Below are 27623 nucleotides of genomic sequence, written 5' to 3'. Positions count from 1 at the left end.
TGGGAGAAGTGGAGTGTGCAACTGAAGAACTATCTCCTGCTGCCTTTGGATCTTTGTCCCATGCAAAGCCAGAGAGGTGGTGGTGTTATGGGAAGGAAAAGCTGTCTGTTGGGCTGGCCCTACTTTAGGCAGAGTGAGCTAGCTGGCTCAGATAACAGTGGGAAGGCAAGGAGTGGTGATGAGTAGTTGGAGGAATAAAGCACCTAGAAAGGAATGCTGTGATCACCAATAGTCAGCATGGATTTCTGGAAAATAAGTCATGTCAGACTAACCTGATCTCATTTTTTGACAGAATTACAAGCCTGGTAGATGAAGGGAACACAGTGGATGTAGCCTACCTTAATTTCAGCAAGGCATTTGAAAAGGTGCCCCATAATATTCTTGTAAAGAAGCTGGTAAAATGCGGTCTTGACTATGCTACCACTCAGTGGATTTGTAACTGGCTGACTGACCGAACCCAAAGGGTGCTCATCAATGGTTCCTCTTCATCCTGGAGAAGAGTGACTAGTGGGGTGCCACAGGGTTCTGTCTTGGGCCCGGTCTTATTCAACATCTTTATCAACGACTTGGATGATGGACTCAAGGGCATCCTGATCAAATTTGCAGGTGACACCAAACTGGGAGGGGTGACTAACACCCCAGAGGACAGGATCACACTTCAAAACGACCTTGACAGATTAGAGAACTGGGCCAAAACAAACAAGATGAACTTTAACAGGGAGAAATGTAAAGTATTGCACTTGGGCAAAAAAAATGAGAGGCACAAATACAAGATGGGTGACACCTGGCTTGAGAGCAGTACATGTGAAAAGGATCTAGGAGTCTTGGTTGACCACAAACTTGACATGAGCCAACAGTGTGACGCGGCAGCTAAAAAAGCCAATGCAGTTCTGGGCTGCATCAATAGGAGTATAGCATCTAGATCAAGGGAAGTAATAGTGCCACTGTATTCTGCTCTGGTCAGACCTCACCTGGAGTACTGTATCCAGTTCTGGGCACCACAGTTCAAGAAGGACACTGACAAACTGGAACGTGTCCAGAGGAGGGCAACCAAAATGGTCAAAGGCCTGGAAACGATGCCTTATGAGGAACGGCTAAGGGAGCTGGGCATGTTTAGCCTGGAGAAGAGGAGGTTAAGGGGTGATATGATAACCACGTTCAAATATATAAAAGGATGTCATATAGAGGAGGGAGAAAGGTTGTTTTCTGCTGCTCCAGAGAAGTGGACACGGAGCAATGGATCCAAACTACAAGAAAGAAGATTCCACCTAAACATTAGGAAGAACTTCCTGACAGTAAGAGCTGTTCGACAGTGGAATTTGCTGCCAAGGAGTGTGGTGGAGTCTCCTACTTTGGAGGTCTTTAAGCAGAGGCTTGACAACCATATATCAGGAGTGCTCTGATGGTGTTTCTTTCTTTCTTTTTTATAAGATATTTATTAAGATTTTCAAAATATTACAAAAGAAAAATAGAAAAAAGAAAAATACAAAATAAAAGTAATTAAAAACAACTCAATCTTTCCATTACTTATGTCAGGAAACTGACATCAGAGCAACAGGCAAAGGAGAGGCTCTCTGATTCTGCAGGGGAAGGAACAAGCACTAGGGGGAGACGCAGCTTGATGGAGGGGGAAGGAAATCAGCGTAACACCAAGGAGCCAGGAGAGCAAATGGGAGAAGAGGTGGAAGGGCTCTGGGATTCTTCCTTGGAAGTCAGTGAGGAGAGCCCTGGTCCTCCACTACCCACGCCCTCCTTGCGCAGGAGACTCCCGCGCAATGAGAGGCGGAGACGATTGGGAGTCAAACAACTCTTATGCTAGCAACGGTTTAAGAAACGCCCACAGACAGACTCTGCGAGCGACTGAGGCAGCCACGCTGAGATGGGCTGCGCAGTCAGGACGGTTTAACCCAGGCAGCCAAGCTCCAAAAGGGGACAGTTTACGCACGAGTAACTCCAAACCACTACAACTTATTTTTCATTAGCTTGTTTCCCGGACCTCCTCACACCTCCCTTTTTTGTATTCCAATTCAGTTTGTTGGTTCAGCAAATCCTTCCCCTCTTTGTTTATCCTAATCTTTAATCTTAAAATATTGTAACATTAAATCTTTACCTATTAGTAATCCATTTTTCATATTCCCTTATAGTATTGCAGCTAAAAAACACTTAGTTTCTATCCAACATCATTCTAACATTCATTAATTTTACAATATTTCTGTAAATAGTCTTTAAATTTCTTCCAATCTTCTTCCACCGACTCTTCTCCCAGGTTTCAGATTCTGCCAGTCATTTCCGCCAGTTCTATATAGTCAATCACCTTCATCTGCCATTCTTCCAGAGTGGGTAAATCTTGTGTCTTCCAATACTTTGCAATGAGTATTCTTGCTGCTGTTGTAGCATACATAAAAAAAGTTCTATCCTTCTTTGGCACCAATTGGCTGACTATGCCCAGGAGAAAGGCCTCTGGTTTCTTCAAGAAAGTATATTTAAATACTTTTTTCAATTCATTATAGATCATCTCCCAGAAAGCCTTAATCTTTGGGCACGTCCACCAAAGGTGAAAGAATGTACCTTCGGTTTCCTTGCATTTCCAACATTTATTATCGGGCAAATGATAGATTTTTGCAAGCTTGACTGGTGTCATGTACCACCTGTATACCATTTTCATAATATTCTCTCTTAAGGCATTACATACCGTAAACTTCATACCTGTGGTCCATAACTGTTCCCAGTCAGCCATCATTATATTATGTCCAACAACTTGTGCCCATTTAATCATAACAGATTTCACCGTTTCATCCTGAGTATTCCATTTCAACAGCAGATTGTACATCCTTGACAAAATCTTAGTTTTGGGTTCTAACAGTTCTGTTTCTAATTTTGATTTTTCCACCTGGAAACCAATTTTCTTGTCCGAATTATATGCTTCCATTATCTGATAATCTCGCACTTTATTTTTTAGTTTCTCAAAACTCTGCAATTTCAGTCTATCTCCCTCTTGTTCCAGAATTTCCCAATATTTTGGCCATTTGGCCTCCATATTGAGCTTTTTCTGTGCTTTGGCTTCCATCGGTGACAGCCACCTTGGCTCTGATGGTGTTTCCTGCTTGGCAGGGGGTTGGACTCGATGGCCCTTGTGGTCTATTCCAACTCTATGATTCTATGATTCTAGGACAGTGATGCATCCATCTCTGCACCACCTAAACTAGGCAAATGCTCTCAGGTGTGGAGTACAAGAATTTTTGTAATAAGATACAACCACCAGTCTGGTTGTCTTTTGCAGGAAGAGTTTGAGGGGGCACCATCTCTCCTTTGCCACTGGTAACAATATGCCTTGGGCTACGTGTCCTGCTGGGGAGTACTGTGACTAAGATTGCAGAACTTGCCTACTTCCTCTTGCAACAGCTGCGTCCCTATCCTGCAGCAGCCAAGTCCCCATCTTTAATGTTTGCCTTTGTGCTTAAATTCTGGTTATGGCCTGCATTTGCCACAGGATTTAGTCTAAAGCCCTCTTGGTGTGCTTCTGCCAAACACGTTGCCCAGGCTTTGTGTGGTGTATCCCCTCTCCTATCAACACTCCTCCATTAAGGAAGCTTAAACCACGACTAGGGATGGGGGGTAGGGATTTGTGCTCTCAGAGCTGCAATGACCAGAACCCTTAACAACCAACCTTAACAACAAGTTCCCAGGATTATTCCACCTTAATAATACTTTAAATGCATGGCATCGAAATGGCCAGAGGTTATGGGAGTTATATATCAGCAGCCTCTGGAAAGCCACAGGTTGGCCACACCTGCAATAAGATATACATTTCTTTTCCATTATTCCATGAATTAATAGAATCCTCCTGGCATTCACATTCAAATGGAGGTGGGCTTGGAATTATGGGCATTTATTGTACATTCTTGTAGACTCGTTTTTAGAAAGCTGAAATGAAGCTCAAAAAAACACACCATAGTGCCTTCATGTAGAAGAGCTCAAGGGAGACATTGATTTCCTGAATATTAGAGCTGCATGTTATTAAAGTGTCATACATTTGTACTATTCTTACACATCGGGGGGAGACAGAAGAGGCTGGCATTTATCAGGTGGCCTACATAAGGCAGCTATGGATTAGTTCATGGGGAAAATGACCTACTTCGGTCCTCAAAGAGAAACCCTCAAACTGACAAGTGGAAAGAATGTTACCTTGTGGCTAACTTTTTGACAGAATGGAAGATGCATAGGTAGATCAACATCCTGTTGCTGCTGCAATTATGGAATCCATTTTCCCCCCTTTGGATATGAAGGTGCCTTAAAGTGGCATGGTCTAAGAGGTTTATGCCACAAGGTCAACTCAGCCATGATGTAGCAAAAATAAAAATAAAATACCGATTAAATAAGAAGATAAGAAGAAGCTCCCAGTCCCCTCTTAAGCTACTGCCACAATCCAACACAGTTTTTTTTTTTTTTCACTATAGAAAAAAGAACCACAGGTGGCCTTACTAGGAAGTAGCATTTGGCAGCTGTCTGAGAGGGACTGACTAGGGCCACATTCACACCACATGTTTATAGCACTATGGTGCTATAACTTAAAACAGTCATGGCTTTCTCCCCAAAGAATTCTGGGAGCTGTAGTCTGTTAAGAGTGCTGAGTGTTGTTAGCAGGCCTCTATTACCTTCCCAGAGATACAATTCCAACAATGGTTTAACAGTTAATCCTGCTCCACAAGGAACTCTGGGAACTGTAGCCATTTGAAGTGGTATCATATTGCTTAAATGTTCGGTGTGAATGTGGCCTATAGCTCAGTGGTAGAGCACATGTTTTGCATTCAGAAGATCCCAGGTTCAATCCTGGGCAGCTCCAGTTAAAAGGACCAAGCATCATTGAAGACTAATAGCCTCTGCCTGCGACCCAAGAGTGTTGCTGGCAGTCAAAGTAAACAAAACTGAGCCATATGGACAAATATTCTGGCCTTGTATAGATTCCTATATTCTTCCTAGGTGGCAAATTCTGATTAATGATATTGGAGTCAGGAGAAATGGATCTAACACAATCCACCAGATGATCTTGTGGAAATTGCACTGAGTTCAATGGGTCCTGTACCTCAGACTTTTCCAATGGAAAATAAACAGTGTTCATCACTGGGAGCACCATTTTGATTTTCTGATGCCTTGAGCCAGAACAGAGAACTGTAAAGACTTCTAGGTTTGGTATCTAATCACCCAAGCCAAGAACTATGGAATGGGATCACTATTGGTGACCCAGAGTTCCTGGTTTACCTCTGGGGAGAGTGCCTAGAAGCTTGTTAGTTTCCAATATAGCCTAATGGTACCACCAGCAGCCAGACTCCTCCTCATCTCTTAGTTCAATCCAGGCTGTCATATCCCTGTTAGCAGCTGGTTGGAAAGGAAATGTCATCTTCTGTTTTCTCATATTATGGGTTTTCCTTTTACCCTTCGCATCACAAATATACAGCAGTGGGAACCAAGGATGGACAATAAACTAGATGAAACTCATTTCCCCTGGGTATACATACGCCTGCACACACAGAGAGTGCACTGTAAACTCTGTCATACGGTGGCTTGTTGCTGCCATAGGAGAGACTGCCAGCATCTGCTCCTAATCAGAAGAATTTAATTCAGTCTCTGCATGGGCAGCTTTCCTTATGCCATCACATTATTCCTATGAATGGAAAGTGAATCTTTCTTATTTTTTCATCCCTGGTCAGAAGCTGATGTGGCGAGAGAGCAGGTCCCTTCTGATTAGGAGAAGCACGCACCTTGGTAGAGGACTGAATGTTAAGCAGGGCCTCTCTGCAGCTCAGATATTGTCGGTGTTTTGATCTAGTCATTTGTAGTTATTATGAGCAACCATTCAGGGATGGACCAGCTGGGGACGACACAGACAACTCTGGAACTTCTCTGCTGAGACTTGTAATCATTACCCACTGAAGCTTAAGGATTTACCCATCCTGTTTTGCCTTCTTGCTGGAAAACATGACAAGAGGCATGGGGCGGGGGGGGGGGAGGAGCACTGAGATACTTTTTGTGCTAATCTCACCAAAACCCAGGCAGCCTAAATTAACAATTTGTTCAGCCATCGTTAGGGATGCATGGATCTGTCAGTTTCAGTTTCTCATTTGTCCACGTTAGTTTGCAAGTTTTTTTTTAAAGAAATCCTCCTGAAAATTATTCAGCATTTCAGTGAAAATCTCTTATAATATACACATTTTTGCAAGCACCTCGCCCTAGCATAACATATTTTTACAAGCAATTTGCCATAATACAACGCTTTGTTGTATGCTAGTTTCACTGACAAGTGCATATATGAAGTATGTGACTTTTTGTGTACATTACTTGGCTGGAGAACTGTACTGCAAAATTCAGGAAAGTGCTAACTTTGAAGGCGTTTTGAGTTTTGGTACTTGTATTGTTCTGGAAAGTGTGGATTAGGTTCATTGCCTCTAAATGAAAACTGAACTGAATTTCTCTTTGATCTATAACCACTGTAGGTCATTGTGAATAAGAATGTATTGGAATAAAAGACTATGGTGCTCTGTCTCCTCCCCCCCCCCCTTTGGGAACAAAAATCACCTCTGCAGGAATGAGAGGGGATGCTATCATAGGAGCAGAAGCTTTACTGTAAAAGACAAAGGTTTTTCTTCTCCTGGCAAAGAAGTATTTTAGAGAACCCATTAATGCTCACACTTAGAGAGCTAATTGCAAGCTAGGTTACATGGGTGATCTCTAAAAGCAGGAAGATGACTCCAGAGCACATTCACGGTAGTGGCTTACAGCTGAAACAACTGACAGATGTGTCCCTTACGACTATAGGATTCACATTAAATCTGCCACGGTTTAGTGTTACACTTATGCTAGATAACCTGGCAGTGGTTTACAATTGCTTCTTCAGGGTTGCTTCAATGATAAAAGAAGGATGGCCCTGCAGTACATTGCAACTAGCACAGTCCTCCTAGGCAGAAAGTGTTTAACAAAATGCTCATTTCAAAGATGAGTCCCATACTCATCTGCAAACAAAAATACGAAGTGACTAAGTGTATGTCATTACATAAATGGAACCCAATTGCACTATAACTTACAGCAGCATCATACCATTTTAACTAGTCCTGGCTCCCCCCCCCCCCACAAAGAATCCTTGGAGCTGTATTTTGTTTAGGGTTACTGTGAGTTGTCAACAGACCCCTACTCCCCTTACAAAACTACAATTTGCAGAGTACCCTAGGAAGAGGGATTGATTGTTAAACTACACCTTTCATTAGCTCCCATTTACATGAGAGTTACCTTCCAAGGCACCACACACCTTGGTGAAACTGTGTATACTTGAAACTCATTGAAAAAGCCTGCAAACACCCTGCTCTGCTTCACCCCGTTCCACCCGCCTGTCTTGATTACAAATATAACTCCAGTCATTCTTTTTTTTTGGGGGGGGGGGAAGAAGTGTGAATTTTAATGGGTAGCTGCATTTCAATTCATGTATTATAAATTGGTAAGTGTGAAAAAAGAAATAAAAAGGGAACCAAACCAAATTTCTTCCTCTCCCCATTCCACACGCGCGCGCACAAACATTCCTGTCCTTGTTTGCATACATGTATGTCCTGTAAAAATGATTCATGATAGCAGAATTATGAAAAAGAATCAAAATTAATCTGCATAATTTATTCTAACTGTATAATGTATACATTTCTCTTTGGAACTTAATCTGAGGGATGATGAAATAGTTCAGCTATAATATAAGGTTCAGCTAAATATGTTGTTTGTGTTCTGAGTGGTGCACGTCTGATTAATTCTAGGAACGATCACTGATCTGAATTATCCCTCATATGCATGCTAACTGCCCACAAATAACATTTATTTGCAGGTCTCCTCCGATGAACACCATCAGGGCATCATGCATTTTCAAAAGTACAGGGTTCCTTCCATTTCCACACGGTGCTGTGAGAGGGATTAGTCTGACAGTTGCAAAATGAGCAGACGTTACTTCAAGCAGTTTGCAATGAAATTTAAACCCTCGGGGGGGGGGAGAGAAGTGAACATTGTATTGTGGAAGGGAGGAGGGAACCAAATGAGCACCGACCCCCTCATGCTACCTATGAATGTGTACAAAGGAGGCCTGGCGCTTGATGAAGCACACTGCAAGGTGGATTGTAAAGTCGGGACTGTTTGATCAGCAATCACTCGTTCTATAGTTGGCAGCTATTTAATGCTTGTAGTTTGAATGTGCTCAGTGTGAGTTCAGGTTCACTCTGAACATGTTGCAGAACTGCTTCTTGCAACAGCCAACCTTTCACCCTTTTGCTTCCCCCTTGAGGAAGAGGGAAATTCTAAAGGCAACATCTAATGGTCCAGCAACTCCTCAGCGGGTGCTGACAAAAAATCGCTGCTTAGAAATCAGCGGTGCAGTTCTGCTCGCTCCATGATAAAATCAAAAGACATGCAGAATAAATAAAAGGAGGCAGGAAAGAGGACGGAGGACAGAGAGGAGTACAAGGAAGAATGTCTTGCCACTCATGGCACTAACCAGGGAATGAGAAATGAATGCTCAGTGCTTTGTTCCATCTCTCATGATTCCTGCATTTCAGTTATGCATCTCACTGTACATTTACCACAGCTATGGAAATGTTGTCTCATCTGTTTTTACAGAAGTGCTCAATTTGGTTAGCTTAAAATATCAGAAAAAGGCACTTGAAGTTAGCAGAATAGTAGAAGTTAAAATAAACCCAGTTTTAAGCAGCATTAAATAGGTATAACAAGAAGAAGAAGAGCAGTTCTAAGTAATGGTCTCTTATTGGATAAATTATTGAAATTATATAATTAAAATTGAAACGTGTGTGAGAAGGGCTGAGCAAGTGAAGGCTGGAATATTAAGATTGTGTTTGCAAGAGAAGCATGAGAGAAGGATGGAGCAACACGTACACATATTGCATTAACACACAAGTTCTTGCTATAACAGTTGAGGACAAAGGAAGGAGGGAAAGATAAGAAAGTTGCCATGCCACGTGATTAAACCCGTAGAAGCTAGTAGAAGAAGTAAACACTGCTTCCATTTCCTTGTAAGTGTATTAATGCTTGTGCTGTTTTCATATTTGGTGTGCCACCCCCTTTACTACTTGCTGGTTGAGGTTTTGCCACACCAGCTTTGCAGCACCTAAATAAATGTTCTGTTTGACTGACAATTAGTGTCAGGATTCTACTGGTGATTCCAGGCAGCCCAGGGTGCTGAACCTCAATCCCAATATTACCCCAACACTCTGAATGCACATCTACATAAGAATGCCTTGCTTGCATAGTTTCTAGAAATCATATTTCTTGGTAAGCAAATAATCCCCTACAGGTGTAAAAATGGCAAATAGAGAGGTTCCAATTATTACACCATTGAGCACAAAGGACACTTGAATATCATTCCATTTATTGTTCTTGGGCCACAGCATAGAAGACCCTGCTACTTATTGCCTGAAAGAGCCCAGCTAAAGAAAATCCATGGATATCCTTATTTGGGAATCTAAATAAGAAATTAGTTATTAAGTAGCATTAGTAGTAGCTGGTTGGGGTGTATTGGGTATTAGTGCAGGAGTAGTACCGTTGGTGGTGGGCACATAATGCTACTTCTGGGGTAGTTTGTTCATTTTTGGGCATCACCCTGCACTCAGCTCTTACCTGTGGCTTCTAGAAGCTGTCAGCATGTGACAGCAGTCACACCCCAGGAAATGGCTTCGATTGGCTAAACCAGGTGAGGCCCTTGCAGAGGGGAGGGCAGCTGAGTACTCTTGCCTTGGTGGGCTAAGCTAGCTGAGAGGCCCCACCAGGGACTGCCAGACTTACACTTTCAGACCAAGAACAAGACTCCCAGGCCTCAGACAAGCTCTGAATGGGCCTGCAGGTAACGGTAACAGATGGGGCTCGCCAATCTGGGAAGGAATCCCATCTAGGAGAAGGAAAACTCTGATCCTGAACCTCTGCTGCCTTACAACTATACTCATTTGTGTGAAAGGTTTTGGGAGTAAACCCTGAGGAACAATCAGTACTCACTGCCTTGGAGGACATCTTCAGGAGCAGAAAAGGCTAAGGAATAAACCGTACACAAATATGGAGTGGAGTCCCTAAGGTAGTTGGATGGCATTCTGCCTTCTGGCAGCTCTTGTAGCCAAGGTGGTGTCAACAACTTGGGAGTCAGCAGTTACAAGTTACTGGTCTCCACAGCTACAGAAGGCACTGTGATTCTTCAGCAGATTGACTTCACCCCTAGAGATGCACTCCATTGTCTCTTGAGACAGATGTGTGCCAACTATTAGAGGCCGGTGGGGATGTGTTGCTCTTCTGCCTTTCAAGTATCACTGGTGCTTACTGGCAGATGGAAGGGAAGGCAGCAGGAGCTTAGCACAGTGTAGACACAGCACAGACAAAGCAGGAGGAGCATCAGATTTGCTATGTTGCAGCATTCACACCATGGCAAGCTCCCACTTTCTTGCTCTCTCTCCTCTACCTTTTTCTCTTGGTGAGCAGCAACATACCACATTGGGAAGATGGGAGAGCAATGGCATCCCATCTGCATAGCCCTGGTGTCTGAGGCTATGTATAGCTTTCCTAATATGCAAGAAACTGCACAATAAAGAGCAGACTCTTCTCTTTGGCCCTACATTTTGGCATGGGAAATGCCAGTCCCTTCTATGTTAAGAAAAAAATTCAGCCACATTTCCCTCTTCACATTCAGATACTACAGAGTTGTCATTTAGACGGCAGCATTCACCCTTGCCTTGAAGGGCAATGGAAGGCTTTCTTCCAAGCCTAATTGCAGTAGGGAGAGAAAAGGACAGGAGTCATGAGGAGGAGATTATGTGAGCTGGATGAGGAGACCCCAGGGGCCACATCTGGCCGGTAGTCTTCCATCAGCAGCTTACAGCAATTCCAACTCCCTGCTATTATGAGCAGGCATTTTGGCTGTAAAGCAGTTCATCCCATGCTCAGAAGTAACTCAGTTGACTTTCACTGATCCAGCCCTTGACCCACAAAAGCTTTCCATGCAGACTGTCCATGTCCTTCCTTAAAACGAGGGTGGGGGGAAAATACCACATAAGCAGCAACTAGGAATAGGAATGGAAAGAGTGAGGGAAGCATCTGTTTTAGGGAGGCTTGGGGAACAATTCTGTGCAGCAGAATAGTGGAGGGGAAACACAGCTGAGTGCAGCTCAATGACCTTTTCTTTTCGGAACAGGAGTGATGATGTCATCTGCAGGATTGCCACGGTAATTGACAGATCTTCATCCCAGATAGTGAAGAGGTAGCCTTCCTGATGTTGTTGGACCACAGCTCCCATCAACATCACCCAACATGGCCATTGGTCAGGCATGAGGGGAGCTGTAATCCAATGACATCAGGGGGCACTATGTTGGCTTCCGCTGTATTAATGAATGAGGTCATAATGGAACTTTCAAATTTCTTTCTTGCAGGTTAGGATAGAGGAAAATAATGCAGGGCAAGAATATTTTATTTCTTGATTCTTTTAAGGGGGTTCCTACGTCTAGCCATAGAAACAGCCCCCTGCCCACCACCAGCAGAACACCTTCCTCTCACCAGGTTTTGGGCAGGGTGTGAGGGCAGAGAGCAGGAGTGATGCCTTCCCATTTCAAAATGTGATAGGCCACCACTGTCTATGCATTTAAAGCGTAACATTTATTTGTAAAATTGTATGCATTTCTCCCTACTAGCAAAACCCAAAGGAAAAATATTTACTTGCTGCCTTGTAGAGTATCTTTGGGAGAGAAAAAGGCTAAGGAGTAAACCCTAAAGAAATTCAGAGTGGGGTCCCAAGGACAGCTGGATGACACCTTGTGCACCTCCTTACAGCAACTTCTGCAGCCAAGCTGGTACCAAATGTATTGCTCTGCCTTCTTTTGGATCACATCAGTGAGGCCAAGAGTCTTGACATCTGGGCAGTCCAAGACCTCCAGACACACTGTCCAGACCTGCACTCCAGACAGAGGCTGTCTCTCAGGTAATCTGGTCCCTCAAGAAAGCTGAGGTGTATACTACCAAAACTTTGAATTTGGCCCAAAGACATCAGCATGCAGTGCAAATCTCACAAGCCAGGCTTTACAGGCTGGTGGTAGTTTGCCTTCAGACTAACCTCAAGGGTAGCCTCACATAAAGCACATTGCAGTAATCCAACTTTGAGGTTACCAGTGCATAGAAAACTGGTTTTGGCTGCTTGCCCAAGAGCAGAGGCAAAAATTGAAACAGGCAGTCTTTCAGCAGTGCCCTAGCAGGAGCAGAATGAAGTATGAGTATTGCAAAGGACCCTTAAAGCAACGTTAAGTGAAAACATAGTCATGAAAGCTAACCACTGCCACAAGCAAAGGTTTACCTTAAATGTTCCAGGAACACTGGAGATATTGTTCCATGTTTAAGCTGTTATTGGTATGATTGATCTTGTTCCATTTGCTCTCTGATCCTCTTTCCCACCAGCCCCAATTATTTTTAACATACATGTTTTGCTTTTAGCTGAAAGCAGGTTGACAATACATCTATCATTCTTAAAGAACCATTCTCAAGGCATTTATTTTCCATAGTTCCATTTATTTGGTCTCTTGCTCTGTACATTCCCATGAAATGAATCCATCACGTTCAGCTTTATTTTTTCTTTCTTCTCTTAACCTGAATAGCTTTTCATCAGTTTTTGGCATTTGTTTCAACACTACAGTATATTCATTAACATTTACTCCTGACTCATAAGGTGTATGATGGAAAGAGCAGGTTCTGAGTAGGGATGGGGAGAAGTGGGGATCTGCTTGCATTCTACACTTCTTGAACCAGTACACAAAAGTAAGACCATTATCCTTAGTAATTTGCACTTCTCTGAATGTTGTGATGCAGATCTCCAATTAAACAATGCATACACCAATGCATAACCCACAAGAAAATTTGCAAAAAATAAGATGCAAAATGCATTAGGGGAAATGGATTGCAAAAATGTCTATATTAATTAAAAGTGCATACAAAAATATGTATATGAAGAGAAATTCACCCTAAAGTTGATGAATTCTCATCATACAATATGCTGTGCAAATGAAGATAATTAATTTTAGATTTGGAAAAATTGAAAACTGATATATCTGTTCACCCCCAGTTATGGGCCCTGTGTGTGTTTATGTGTCCAGATCTCTCTCTCTCTCTTTTGTCTCATGTGAAGTTTTGTGTATTTATTAGACATGTGGGAGATTTGGAAGGAGTAATAACAAAACCTGCAACATTTTCTGAGCAAGCAGCAAATGTAAATTGTGCTGCAAGTGACCAAATGGGCCAAACAGTGATTAGAATGTTCCATCTTCTGGCCAGATCCATTTTCAGCATGCAATGAGATGCATGGGGAAAACTGTGATCTCAACCAGAGCAAATAGGTAACCACTTTGCTATGAATCTAGCTGAAATGCACATGTTACCTGCAAGCTTCAGAGTCAATTTTGGGTTAAGTACATCATCCTTGCAGAGTCTGTTTATTACCAACTGTGTGTACTTGAAACTACCAGTCATGTGCAATAATTTTCTACATACTCAGTGCAGTTGCATGAAATATACTTATTTGAATTACACTGCTACTGTTTTTTTAGATAGCATTTTTCATTATTGTTGTGTATATTCCATGTAAGCTCATCACTTCTAACTAATTGCAAGACAGGTCACCTTTGTTATATTTGTTGTATCTGGCAGGGATAAGGAACCTATGGCCTCCCATGTGTTTTAGAATATAACTCCCATCACCCCTGACCATTAGCCATGCTCACCTGACTTCAGTTAATGAATTCTGGATTCCAGTAACATATGGAGGTCCAGAAGCTGCCCATCCCTGGTATATGTTGAGGAATGCAAGGTGCCTAAGACACAATATAGCAATCTTACAGCTCACTTTTGATTGCTGGCCTTCCCAAAAGCTCGAGCTAACATGCTTTATTGCACCAATTTTAAAATATTCCTATTACCTTGATGCTTAGGATATCTTTTTTATGACCATTTTTTTCCAATGTAACATCTGTGTATAGTTGTTGTTTTTCGGAGTTACTTAGTCTCCTCTGACCTTATGTTTTCATTAAGAAGCCCTTTTCTGGAGCATGACAACAAGATACTACTGGTATTTGAATTAGAGACAGGAATTAAAATTGGGGATGCAATTAACCAGCTCCCCTTTCCTCATCGACTGGAGGGTGGGGGGCAGAAAGCAGAAGGGGGCCTCTAATATCTCTTGAGCTCCTTAAGGAATTAAAAGGACTGAGAAACTTTCAAAAAATGAATCCACCTTGATGACAGGTTAGAAACCCAACGTGTTCAAGTAACGATCTAACAAATCCCAGTTGAAATTGACTCTGCTTTAATTATTCTAAAGAGTGAAATGGATTACATTACTCTAAGCTATTTCATCTTCTACAAACGACCCCTTGATTAGAACACAGGTAATTCAAGACCCCAGAGGTGACCACAGGACCTCTTGCAGAAGCTGTCAAAGTTTATATGCCACAAAGGGAGGGGGAGGGTTGCTGCTCGGGTGACTAATGTATCTTGAACATTGAAATTTGCAGAGGGACAGAAAAATGAAAGCTAAGCTTTGTCATTTTCTAATTTCAACATAAAATAACAAGGAAGAAAAGTAAGATAAGCAGGAGATTGCACAAGCTTGCAACAAGCTAATTGACCGGACTCTCTTAGATCCCATGCTCTTTTCACTCAGTCTTTTTTTCTCAGGAGGGTGGAAGAGTGTACACATCTGTGAGATGTGTAAGGACATGTGGGAAAGGCCCGAGAAAGGGAGCAGTTCCAGAACAGATAGAGGCAAGGCAGATATGCATTTGTGGAATAATAAAAACCTATGCATATAGTGCTTTTGATTGTCCTTCAAACACAGCCTTATTAAACAAGTTAACAGAAGTTACTAGCTAGTTTTTTCTTCTTCATTAGCTTTTTTATAAACAGGACAGAGGTGCAAACTAAAGCAAGTGTCACTTTATTCCACAGATACGGAACCTGTGCCTCTCCAGAAGTTCATAGAATCAGAGAAATCATAGAACTAAAAATTCATTTTGTTAGTTTGGGCTCAGTCCTTCAATCTGTTATGGTCATCTTGAATCACAATTCTGTTTTCTGCAGCTACCCCTCCTAGTTTGGTGTCATTTACAAATTTGATGAGCATCCCCTCCATGCCTTAATCCAAGTAATTTGTAAAGACATTGAACAACAGGACATGGCCCAGGACAGAACCCTGTGGCACCCCACTCGTCACTTTTTTCCAGGATGATGAGGAACTATGAATGAGTACTCTTTGGGTTCATTCTGTCAACCAGCTACAACTCCACCTAACAGTTACCTCATCCAGTCCACATTTCACCAGCCTCTTGATAATATCATGAGGAACTTTGTCAAAAACCTTGCTGTTCTTGGACTCCAGCTTCTGAGAGCCCATCAGAATGTCCTATGACCAGGGATAGTTGGAGTCCAACAACATCTTGGGGGGGGGCACAGGTTCCTCATCCCTACATTATTCAGTTGTCCAAATTCCAATGCAGTGGAGAGGAGGAGGACACCACCAGCAAAATCATTCACCATGATGTGGGTTTGCCAAACATGCCTTCCACTTACTACGTTTCTCCCTTGCGTCCTGAGTTCGAGCGTCTTCAAAATCCATGACACCTTTGGTAAAGGCTCTTCTCCAATTGGAGCGCTCACAGGCCAGTGTTTCCCAATTGTCAGTGTTTATACTACATTTTTCTTAGGTTTGCCTCGAGAGAATCTTTAAACCTCTTTTGTTGACCACCAGCATTACGCTTTCCATTTTAAAGTTTGGAATAAGTAGTTACTTTGGAAGACAATAATTAGGCATCCACACAACATGGGCTGGAGACTTCCTTCCCAGCTAATTACTGGTTGTAGCACAGACAGCTGATACCTTAATGCCTAACAACAAATACATGAACTTGAGACTTGCATAGTATTTCCGTATGTCCTACTCTGACCCAGGTCTGCTCTGCACCAGCAGCAAAGTGAGGTGGCAATAGGCCACTTCTGATAGCAGATGAGGAATTGATGTTTTGTAGGTAATATGGAGGGTGTATTTTTTATTTTCCTTTGTGTGAAATCAGGGTATCTGAAGGACTGTGGTCTAGCAGGTCATACAGCTTGTTGGTGGCACACCAGCTGAATTTCTGCCTGATATTATCCATTCCTCAGACAGTTGCTACATGCTCAAATCCTGATATTCCCCATCCCTAGACAGCATTAGATTGTAAAATGGTTTGTTCTGCTAGCACAAGGATGGAGGGGGGGAATGACCCTCCAAATGTTGTTAGACTACAACTCCATTTATGCCCGGGCATTAGTCATGCTTGCTGAGGTTGATGGAACTTGGAGTACAACAACACCTGCAACATCTTAAGTTCCCCATCCTTATGCTAGGGGACCATTTCCTAATCTGTCCCCCCAACCCTGCCATAGCACAACAATTTAGCCAAGTTTTCCCCAACCATATTATTTCTCTAGCTGTTTGTGTTTCCGAAAGGTTTATTCCAAAAAAACAAAAAAACAAAAAAACCCATGCAGAAGTAATCCATGAATATTTTAAAAAACACATGACCTGACCAAGTTTGCTATGAGTGTAACTTGCTGCTCACCATTCCTGGCAGCAACTTAGGGATCCATAAAATCTGGGCAGCACATCGACACACAATGTGAGTAATTTATATGGGAGGTAAGCTCATCCATATATAACCTTAGGTCAAAGGTGGGGAGCATCAAGCCCTGGGTGCAGAAATCACCTCTCCAAGCCTTTTTATTTGGCCCTTGGGACTCTCCGTAGGCCACACACTCTCTCCCCAGGGTCTTTCACAGACCCTGCTTATATCATCCTCAAACATTTTTGCCTGGCTGGAATGTGTCTATAACTGTGATAATGTTCCTTTTCTTGCATGGATGGAGTATGGAGAGAGGCATGTGGACGCAGAAACCGCTGACTTTCCTGTGAATGAAATGTAGCCTACTGTAGAGAGGTAAGTGCATCACTGATTGCTCCCACCACCTTTCACTCTGACTCTGCCCACCACTGGAACGTGGTGCAACTAACACGTTACGTCAGCCCACTTGTGCAATGGACCTCCATCCCTCCTCCCCCTGTGCACCCCCTAAAACTGTTTTAGGGGTTCCCCAACCCTCTGGAATAGATTTGTGGAAGGTGTGGGGCATGCATGGAGAGAGGAAAGGGGGGGATGTTCTGTTGAGCAAGCAGAAATCCTTGTGCTGACAGAGCATGTTAGTTGGATGCCTCCCACAATCTGCAGTTTAGAGACAATAGGGCAATTTATGCTCTCACAATTCAGATTGCATTTAGCACTCCTTAAATTTCAACATGCTGAAGATATATTTCTATAATAAAGTTTTTGTTTCCCCAACCATCTTGGCTCTATTAAGGGGGGGGGGGGAGTACAAAACACAATTTTCACTTCCCTTGAAGGAACCTAAAGCTGCCTGACTAGCTTTCTCTCCAGCTGCAGGCTGTTTTGAATGTAGACAAATTGCCAGAGCTGATTTCGTCTACAAAAAACTGATTAGTGAACCCCCTGTGGATTCTCTAACTGTACCGTTGGCAGCCTAAGAGATTAGTGAAGCAATTCCCATCATCAAATTATTTACTGTTAAAATATTGGATTAGGGATGTTGTTATCCACTGCTCTGAGATTACAACGTGATTCTGTAAAGATGAGAAAGGAGGAAAATAAACTTACCCTCAATCATTGGTAATTAGGATTTGAACTTTTTAGCTGCTTTCCCATCTCATTAAAAGCAAGTGTCAGCTTCCTAAAGATTCACTTGTGCTCATTACAAAATCTCCTTCTAACTTCTCTTTCTCAAGACAAGGGCCACACCAGTACGTACAGAATGCCTCCCAGACATTTCACTAATCGTATTAGAAACTATTTTAGCTACTCTCAAAATTTATAGAGCCATCTTGGCTGAGCAGGGTACTCCAAATTAGCCTCCAGTACCACCCTTGGGAAAGAATCCAATAGCAATTTGCCAAAAACATATCCCTGCCCTTGAAAGGTGCCAATTCAGAACCTGCCTTCATTAACACAAATTTTCTAAAATTCTGCCAGGAATTGCAGTCGCCACCTTAGAGCATCCATCCTATTCTGGGACAAAAGCTTGCTCTGGCTAATCAGTTCTAAAGCAGCTTTGTACATGTTCATTGACACACTTTATTATTCAAAGCAAGTAGGCGCCAGCTGTGCCCTTTGCCAGCAAAGGCAGATTTTGGTCTATCAACTTTCAGTGGTGGTGCCCAGTGCAAGGTCAAAATGCACCCCTTCCCTCGCGTTCCATTCTGCTCAATTCTCGACATCACGTTTTTGGTGCTCTGCAGTGCTCCTTAAGCTCAGCAGCCAGTGCAGCAGAACTGGTCACACTGCCCTAAATCCGCCTCTGCTTCCAGGATTCCTTTCCCCTTTCCCTGCCCTCCCAAGCTTTCTGTTCCTTTCTTGTCAACATTCTTTGGCCCCTAAGTGTGCTCAGTTATCATTGTGCTGTTGCTCAAATTCTTCCCCTCAACCTTATCTATATTCTTCAGAATTTCCTTTTGGTCCTTCCACAATCCTTGAACGTGTGGGTACCTCTCTCTCGTTTATGGGTGGTACAATTTTGGCCATGCAATGTTGGTTTCTGCATCCAGGCAAAGAATCATTTTAGCGTATAGATTATGTTCCGAATGTGAGCCTTGGCAAGAAAACTGGTCACCCATGTGATGCCCAGGTGGTGCACATCTACACCCCTCCAAAGCCTTCCATGGCACCCACTGGGTTTCCTCCTGCTGCTGCAATTAAAATTGAAGAAGCATTCAATTGCAGCAAGTAGAATAGGCCATGGTATGTGATAGGATGTGATGTGTCCATAGTCCCACCCCAAAGTTTGGTGACCTCTGCTTTAGATTAACAACTTTTAACCTAACTTTTAAGGCTACATACAAAAATAGCATCTAGAAGATGCTCTGCCGGATCAGGCCAAAGGCTGAACTAACTCTGTGCTATGCTCTCATAGTAGTCAATCAGATACCTATGGAAAAGTCCAAAAGCAGGACCTGAGTACAACAGTACTCTCCCCATTTGTGTTTCCAAACAACCAGTATTCAGAGGCACACTGCCACCTTAAATGAAGGTAGAGCAAAAGCTTCATGGCTACAAAGGCTTTTAAGACTCATTGGAGACTATTGCTTTTACTTGTCTGTTGCTACTTATCAATCTATCGCTCTATCTTGTATAACAGATTGGATAACCTCACATAATATGGTCCCCCTCCCCTTTTGTATTTTGTTACTGTTAACAGATTTCGATATTTTTAATACAAAAGTGATACAGAAATATATGCTAATTAAAACATATAACAAATAAAATATGTTCCCGGTCTTTGTGCACCTTCCAGCAGTTTTGGGTAGCTGAAATGATAAATTTGCTCCTGCTGTGAAGAAAGTGGCTCCAGCTATGCCTAATGAAGGCTTCTCTCGCTTCCTTGGAACTATGCAGCCTCTGGAACCCATATCTCTGGCATTTCCCCCAGAGGTGGCCACACAACTGTTAGGCATCTCCTCCTGCATCTTACTGCGTAACAAGTCAGTAAATCACTTAAGCAGTAACAACTGGTAATAAAAGACCCAACATCCTGTGGTTAGCATGTAAGTCCGACCTATAAAGTATTTGCAGATGTCCACCAGCTGGAAATGATTACAAATGAGGTTTTAATCACTGGACATTGAAGGCGGCTAAGAAAGAACCTTATTGAAAATGCTTTATGAACAGAGTATGCTAACCTTCAGGGTCACCTGTGCCTTGGCTTTAGCTCAAGGGGAGGGTCGGCAAATATATGGCAGTTGTCAAGAAGGTCCATATATTACTGCAGCTACTGAAGTGGGTTCTCCAAACGGAGAAGCCAATTTTGTTTGATGTATATTTACTCTGGGGCTGTCGATTGGAAATGTGCTCAAGTAGCTTGAAAGGCAAGGGCATGGGCAGCATAAATTACCATAGCAGCCCCTGGTCTTTCCACTCTTTCCTGTGTCCTTATAATACACACAGCAATATTTGAAAACAAGTTGTTCCCTTTCAATACAAATGTACTGAAGAACATGATGAATGTTTAGAAGGTCAGAGAGCATGCTGTATTTGATGCCAGGACATATTGACCCAAGATGTCTGACTGGAAACCTAGCAGGTAGTCATTGTACAAAATTCATTTCCCCTTCCATCACCACCAGCAACAGCACTTCCAGCAAACCAGATTTTCAGTGAGGATGCAGTGAAATAAGACTTCAAGATGTTGATTGATTGGGTGGATAGTGTGCTTGTGTGCATTGGTGGATGTGTGAGAGTAGAATGAGATGAGTGATATTGAATATGGACCATTTTAACTACACATGGCCTTGAGACCCTGCATGGGAGAGAATGATGATGATACCATTTGTCTAGTTTGTTTAGGTGTAAGGCACAATTTGGAAGTGATAAGCAGTATTTTTTGAGTCTTGGCAAGATGAAGACTGAAATGGAAGGAATCCTTGAGTCTAAAGAAGTTTCAAAATGTGCTTCTATGTTTTGTTTTGTTTTGATTTGATTTGTTTTGATATGTTATTGTTTTACTGCCTTGTCTTACATTTTTGTTTCATATCTATAGTTTCAACCAATGCTAATCATGCTAGTAGTGTGATGTAACAGCATGGACCTGGAGCTGCATGATGCAGTATGAGCAAAGAGAGTTAGATTCAATCCCCCAGGAGCTTGCAATCTGAGTGGCATGTCAGTGAGGTCATCTGCATGCAGCAAAATGTTGTTATATCCTTCCAATATGGTACCTGGCGCTCAATTTGACAAACACACACACCTTCTGCTTTCTGCTCTTTTGGAAACAGAGATTTGATCTGACATCCTTTGATCTCTGAGTCCAAGACACAACTGTGGAAAATTGAATTTAAAGGAGATTGCTCCCAAAGCTGAAATAACCATAGAAAGACTCGGAATATGTCAAGCTAACTGACCTCTGTAAAACCAAAACTGTTTATGAGTCCCCTTAACTGGGAAGCTGAAATAGCTTAGCAGCCACGTGCTTTAATCAGACAGTGCAGGAACAAATGAAATAATGCATGGTGTTTAATATCTCAGTAAGCCCTGCCCATAGATCACAAAATATGTTCTATTCTCTTTGCTTTCTTTTATCCCTTAAAAACAATTGGCCTAGATCTTTACCCAGAAAGCTCCTGAGGGTCTCTGGGATGTTCCCATTATTATGACCATTGGAGATGGCCACCTCACAATGGTGATGGAAGGTGGTGAACTCTTAAAACTTGAAATAGCTTGTGTTAATCTTGCAATCATACTTATCTTGCTTTTTAAATTGGAAATTAATGCAGGAGTGCAAGACCAAAACAGAATAAGCTATCATGTGATTGTAAAAACAAATTAAAAACACCAATCAGACATCACTGGAGAGTCTACTTATCTTCCAGGATAGAAAGCATTTTCAATATGGTGTATAGCCTGCATTTCTGACAGGAAGGAGACCCCACCCCCAGAACTCTATTGGTTCCCAGGGGTGCCGTTTGTCTTGAACCATAGCATGAAGCACACTTTATTGAAAGCAAGCCAGCTAGCTCCTGCCGCAGTCGTAGCAGGGATGCAGCTGGGACCCATTATGGAGGGGTGGAAAGCAGTAGCGTAGCATGGGTTGCCAGTACCCAGGGCTGGATGGATGGGTGGGTGGGAAGGAGGGAGGGAGGGCAATGGACAGAATCTGCATGCACATTCAATTGCTTAACAGTGTCAGCATCACCCAGGACATTGCAGAGATAAGAAAAGAGGAGTCATTCCATTGTATGGAGAGGTCATTTCCTTGTTTTCATGGAGAAGCCATTTTCAACAGAGCCCAGCAACAAAAGTGCATAGCTAGATTGAAGCAGCACTGGGTGTTGAAATTTTGCACCTTAACAATTTTGCTCCTGGAGCAACCACCCCTGTGTGTCCCCCCCCACACACAGAGTACGCCACAGGTGGCACCCTTGAATTTGCTACAGAGAAATAAATATATTTTGTGGGTGGTGGAGCATACCCTCAATCATAAGAACATTCACCCCATAATGTTCTGGTTTGATCTGGTTGTGTTTAATCAAGAGGGAGGGGCAAGAGCCAGGTAACTGACTTCTAGCTGAGTATGCTTCATGCCATGTGTGTCTTCAAGGAGCAGAGTGAGTGATCTCAGCCAATCAGAAATGCCATATTAAGAGAGGGCAGCTTCAGTTACGGTACACGGGTGATCCCAAATAATCAGGTGGGTGGATGAAGAGACAGTGTGCATGCATGTGAGAGGGTGGGAACAGATAGCACAAATTGGTGTATGTGTGTAAGAGAGAGGGCAGAGAGCATAAGTGTGAACAGATGTGAATAGAGAGAGATGGGGTATAGGGGAAAACATAGAAAGCTGCCTTATACTGAGTTAGACCATTGGTCCACCTATCTTAGTACTATCTACAATAACTGGCAGTGGCTTTACAGGATTTCAGGCAAGACTTTCTCCCAACCCTACCTGGAGCTGCTGGGGATTGAACCAGACACCTTCAAGGCAGATGTTCTGCCGCCAAGCTGTGGCCCTTCCCACCACTGGCCCTAGCCTCACCCACAAGTGGCATTTGCAACCCTGGCATATTACTGCTGAGAGAATATAGTCTTCAGGGTAATAAAGGTTCCCCATCTCCTCTGTCCAAAAAGAATAGTACCAAAGCACAATATGCACCCTTGAATAACTCAAAAAGAAGAACCCATCACTGCTTACCTTGGTTAGCATGATTGTAGCTGAGGATAAAGAGGGAACTCTATTCCACTTACAGCTTCCAAGCTTCCTGTCAATTTGTAAGGCTCTTGGGGGAGCTAAGCAGTTAGACCCTCTAAGATAAATCCACAGCTATGTTCTCATGACAGGGCAACAAACCATTCCCCATTTCAATTATCTGTAGGTACAAAGGCCCTAACCAGCTCCAGTCATCTGGCACAAATTGCTGCATGGTTTATTTCCCTTGCAAAGTTCAATTTGTAATGCAGTGGTTTCAGCAAAGGATTTGAATGCAACCCAAACCATGGTTGATGCAAAGGATTTTCAGATTCATGCAAAATCATGTCCCAGTCACTGTTGCTATATTGCATCATTAGAGGAGGTAGGAAGTTACAGGAGCGGGAGAGAGTAAACATGTTTGTACTCAAGCTTTTCTGAAAGACGATTCAATTTCAAACTTACTGGCTCATTGGTCTCCTTATAGCACTGGCATTTGTTAGAAGGGGGAAAAGATGGACCAGAGAAAACACAATCTGTGATTGAGGTGGAAACAGCTAAAACCAGCAATCAGAGCAATAACTCTTAGTAAACCTATACCTGATGCACAACAGCTATATTCCACCCCCCATCCCAGATGTCAACTTCAACCCTAGCAGTTTCCCATGTACAAATATGGTTTACATGCCTGACTCGTTGCTCAATTCAAATTGTGAAACAACATGTAGACAGGGATAATCTGTCTGAATTGTTCTGCTAGGCAGGCTGACATAATGCAGCCTGACAATAAAGTGCTGTATCCAACATTTTGTGAGCAGAAGGCAGCTTGGACAACCAATTTTTCACTCCCCTATTTCCCCCCTTGCATTCCCATGTCTCCCCTGAAAACCTTTTCTAGAGGGTCAAGGGACCTACCATCTCTGTGGCCTGTGGCAGGGGAGATTTGCCTGAAATCAGGTAGAGGAATCTTGCATGGTTCAGATAAGGTCCCCAGTTTGTGACGATTCCTTCCTCCTACAGCACAGCTCCAAACTACCAAACAGATGATAGTTTCCTCAACCCTCTGAGAGCTGTTTTCAGCAGAAGTGGCTCACCAGGTGGGGTTGAACTGTGCTAGCTTCCAGGTGCATGGGTTGCTATTGCTTAATGGGAGGGGTGAGGCAATGGGGAGGTCAGTGCAGTGCAAATGATCTGCATAAACAATCTCAAACTGCTAGTGTGCTTCCATTATAATGAGCAAACACCTTGCTGCCTCTCCCTCCCAATCTTGTTCCCAGTAAGCAACAGTGAGGCACCTGCTGGAAAGCTAGAATAGCAGTGTTGTCCCACCCAGCAAGCCACTGTTGGTTTTGAGGGTACACAAGACTGCATGGACCCCTTAGTCACAGTCTCACAGTTTGTTGGCAATGAATGTATTTGCTAGAACTTGCTATGGTTTTACAGATGCCGTATTCAGGGCCAGGAGGAATTTGTCCCATCAGACTAATAGGGCCTGTCTGAGGGTTTTGCCTTCCTCACAATGATCCTAACTGTGGCGGATATAGCACTGGGTTAGCTTCTAGTCAGTGTGGGCGGGGAACTGTGTTCTCTGGAGGTGTGGTATCCCATTAAAGGGATTCAAAGGGGAGGAGGAGCTGCTGGCCAAATGCCCAGGCAGGTGCCAAGGACCATCTCACTCCCCAGCATGGCAACCTTGTGGGGTAGCACCTATTTTAAGTATGTCATTGTTCTTACCCACATCAGGCTTGACCCCCAGGTATCCATTTTTCTTTTTTTAAAAAAAAATATTTATTGATACTTACTCAGAGATATACAAAAATACATATCCATTATGAAGTATCTACACTGATATAAAACAGCTACTTGGTCTTTTTTTTAAAAAAAGGAAGAAAGACAAGAACAAGAAAATTCTAAAGAAAGAGAAAGAAAGAAAAATTAGAGAAAAAAGAAGAAAAAGAAAAAGACTTCTGGCTCTCTGTACTACAGCTATATATAGCATTCAGGTATCCTTCCAGCAGGCAGGCTGGAGGTCTTAATAGGCTACCCAATGCCAAGACAAAACTCACTTACATCTGTAATCAATACAGTCGTGGCCTAATTTTAATCTCCAATGAATTGTGTCTGTGGTTCTTGTTTCACCCAAATGGCTTGATGGCGGCTTCACGACACTTGGGCAATTCAAGCCAAGTCGGTAATACAGCCCCAACTGTGCCACAATACCAGCCACTACTGGCAACATGCCAAACAATTCCGTTGCTCAACTTTGCAACTGCAGCCAGTGTCTGAATTTGCTTGGTCCTGTCTGCTCCCTTTTTCCTTTTGTGTTGTGTCTTTCAGATTTAAAATGTCTGGACAGATAATGTCTTGTTTGTTATTGATCTCATGTAAGCTGCCCTGCAAGTCTTTTCAGCCAAAATGCAGAGTAATTTTTATTTTTTTAAAAAAAAGGTTTCAAGTAAATAAATTCACACTGAGAGAGAATTGTGTGATGTAAGGCACCATGTACAGCTTGAACTCCACCATATACAGTACAACTTAACTAAAGATAGTTTCGAACTACAAGAAAAACAGCAAGACAGGCAAAACCAGCTGGTGAAATTATAGAGCAGTAATTTGGAATAAATGCAGACGAAAGAAAGAAAGAAAGAAAGAAAGAAAGAAAGAAAGAAAGAAAGAGTGTTTGTGAGGCCTGCCAAAACAGAAAATATAATTAAAATCCAAAAGTTTTGTCAATTTTTCCTCCCATCTCTAAGTTAATATGAAAACATTAATCTGCTCAACTCTGCAACCCTAAAACAATTACGTAAAGACACAAAGCAATATCAAATAACTGTAGCTAATCAAGAATCCTCCTTTTATAACACATTATATAGTCTTCAAGTTAAATGTTGTCCATGAATGTACTCATTCATCATTTTTCTCATTCCTTGAATTGAATGAACATAATTTCTTTTCTGTTGGGTCAAAACCAGTGGACCTTAAGATTTTAAAATGTTCTGCTGATAAGCTTTCAGCCTTTAAGCTGTCATTCTGAAGACTTAAATAGAATTCCATCCCCAGAGTTAATGATCTTCTCATAATTTCCACAGACACTGACTTAATTTGTACATTTCTGTTTGTCAGTGGCTTGTTAGAGACTCAGCACCACTGCAGTTTGCCTTGAATATGGGCCAATTTGCATGACCATGCCCCATGTGACTGGTGGTCCTCCTACACACTCACACACATACTAGTAATAATGTGCATACATTAAAAAAAGAACCAGGCTTCTAATAGGCATCTAGTTGGCCAATGTGAAAGGGAAGTTCTAGGCTTGATGGGCCTTGGCCTAGGAGGATGCTTCTTTAAGAGCATCCGCCTAATAATGTTTTGATATCATACCTATACCAGTGTGACCAGGAGAGTTGTGCAGCACCAGCAGACTAGTCTAGCAAAGCTTCAGAGTCTTCCCCCTTTTGATTTGTCAGTCTAACCTGCTCTTAGAGGTTAAACTGAATAGGTCCAAATATACAAAGAGATCAAAGTTTGGAGAGAGCTCCATCACCACCACAATTTACTTCACTACCACCACCACCTACTGCTGCTGATTGCGGCCTTGGCTTTATACCCACTATTGCACATACCCAAATTCTTTGGAGAAAGGAAAAGTTAGATGAGTCATACCAGAGTCCTGTGGTCTCGAGCTGTTTCAACCACAGCTGGCTCCCTAACCCTAAATAGATGTGGAAAAAGGGCTGTTCAAGACACAGACCAAGCAGTTAGTGCAATTTTGTACATATTCCCAAATTGCACCAATACTCTGCCCCCCCCCCCCCGGTGTAGGGTTGGACAAATCTGTCACTTTTGGTTAGTCTCAATTTCTCTCTCTCTCCTTCTCCCTCTCCCTCTCCCTCTCCCTCTCTATTTTTCCAATCTTAATTTCAGTTCTCCACAATTCCACAGCATGTTTTAAAATTTATTTCTAATTTCTCACATGTACCAACTGTTTGGGGACTGCTTTGTCAGGAGGCGAATAAAGGATGCCATTTTCGAATGTTTTTTCCATAGTTCAACAAAAACACTCACCCTCCAAGCAAATAGAAAACATGCATGTTGGAAGTGAATTTCCAGTTTTGCTTGCACAAAATGTATTTATCTCTTAGAGCATGCAAACATTTGATTTCCCCACTCTGTGTGCGGAAGTGGTACAAGTCCAGGAATGGTTGTGTCACACAAGGTACAGCACGAGTACCTTGCATTCTTGGACACTTACTGTTACTCTGGTCCTCCAGTATAGCCTACTGGTTCTACTGTCTGCCTGAATCTCCCTACACCATGTAGCCAGCATTATGGGCCACCCTTTTAAATGTGTGTCCTAGTATAATTCAGGATGTTTGCAATTTAGCTGGTTGTGACTGCTGCCAGATTAATCTGCAACTGCTGGACAGAGAAATGTCCGCCAAGTTTCTTCTCAAACCTCAAAGTTCAAGTTGCCAAACTAAACTGAATACAGGATATTCAGAACTACTAAGAAGTGAGCACATTCTTATAGTGTGTCTAATAATCCTGTCATTTTTTGAGCAGGATCTAAGAAAATGAGAGGCCTAAAATATATGTATTTTTGAAGTACAGCATTTACCATTGCTTGTTTTCAGGGGACTATATGCTGTACACAAACCAAAATATTTAAAATCAATATACAGTAATTCTCTGGGGACCTATGGCACTCCATATCTTGTTGGATTACAGCTCCTATTATCCATGATCATTGGCCATGTTGGCTGGGTTGATGGGAGTTGGGTACATAGTTGTCAACT

The 27623-nt window shown here is 42.5% G+C and overlaps 1 protein-coding gene across 3 annotated transcripts in view; it reads right to left on the bottom strand.

The window, feature by feature from the left end:
- The window catches only part of PCDH11X (protocadherin 11 X-linked), a 721402-nt gene that overhangs the window by 294416 nt on the left and 399363 nt on the right, over window positions 1–27623 (bottom strand). The gene's annotated exons all lie outside the window — the stretch shown is intronic.

The sequence above is a fragment of the Podarcis liolepis genome, assembly GCF_965112155.1.
Source record: "Podarcis liolepis genome assembly, chromosome: Z".
In the NCBI taxonomy this organism is placed as follows: domain Eukaryota; kingdom Metazoa; phylum Chordata; class Lepidosauria; order Squamata; family Lacertidae; genus Podarcis; species Podarcis liolepis.
This window is presented reverse-complemented; position numbering and strand designations above follow the sequence as displayed.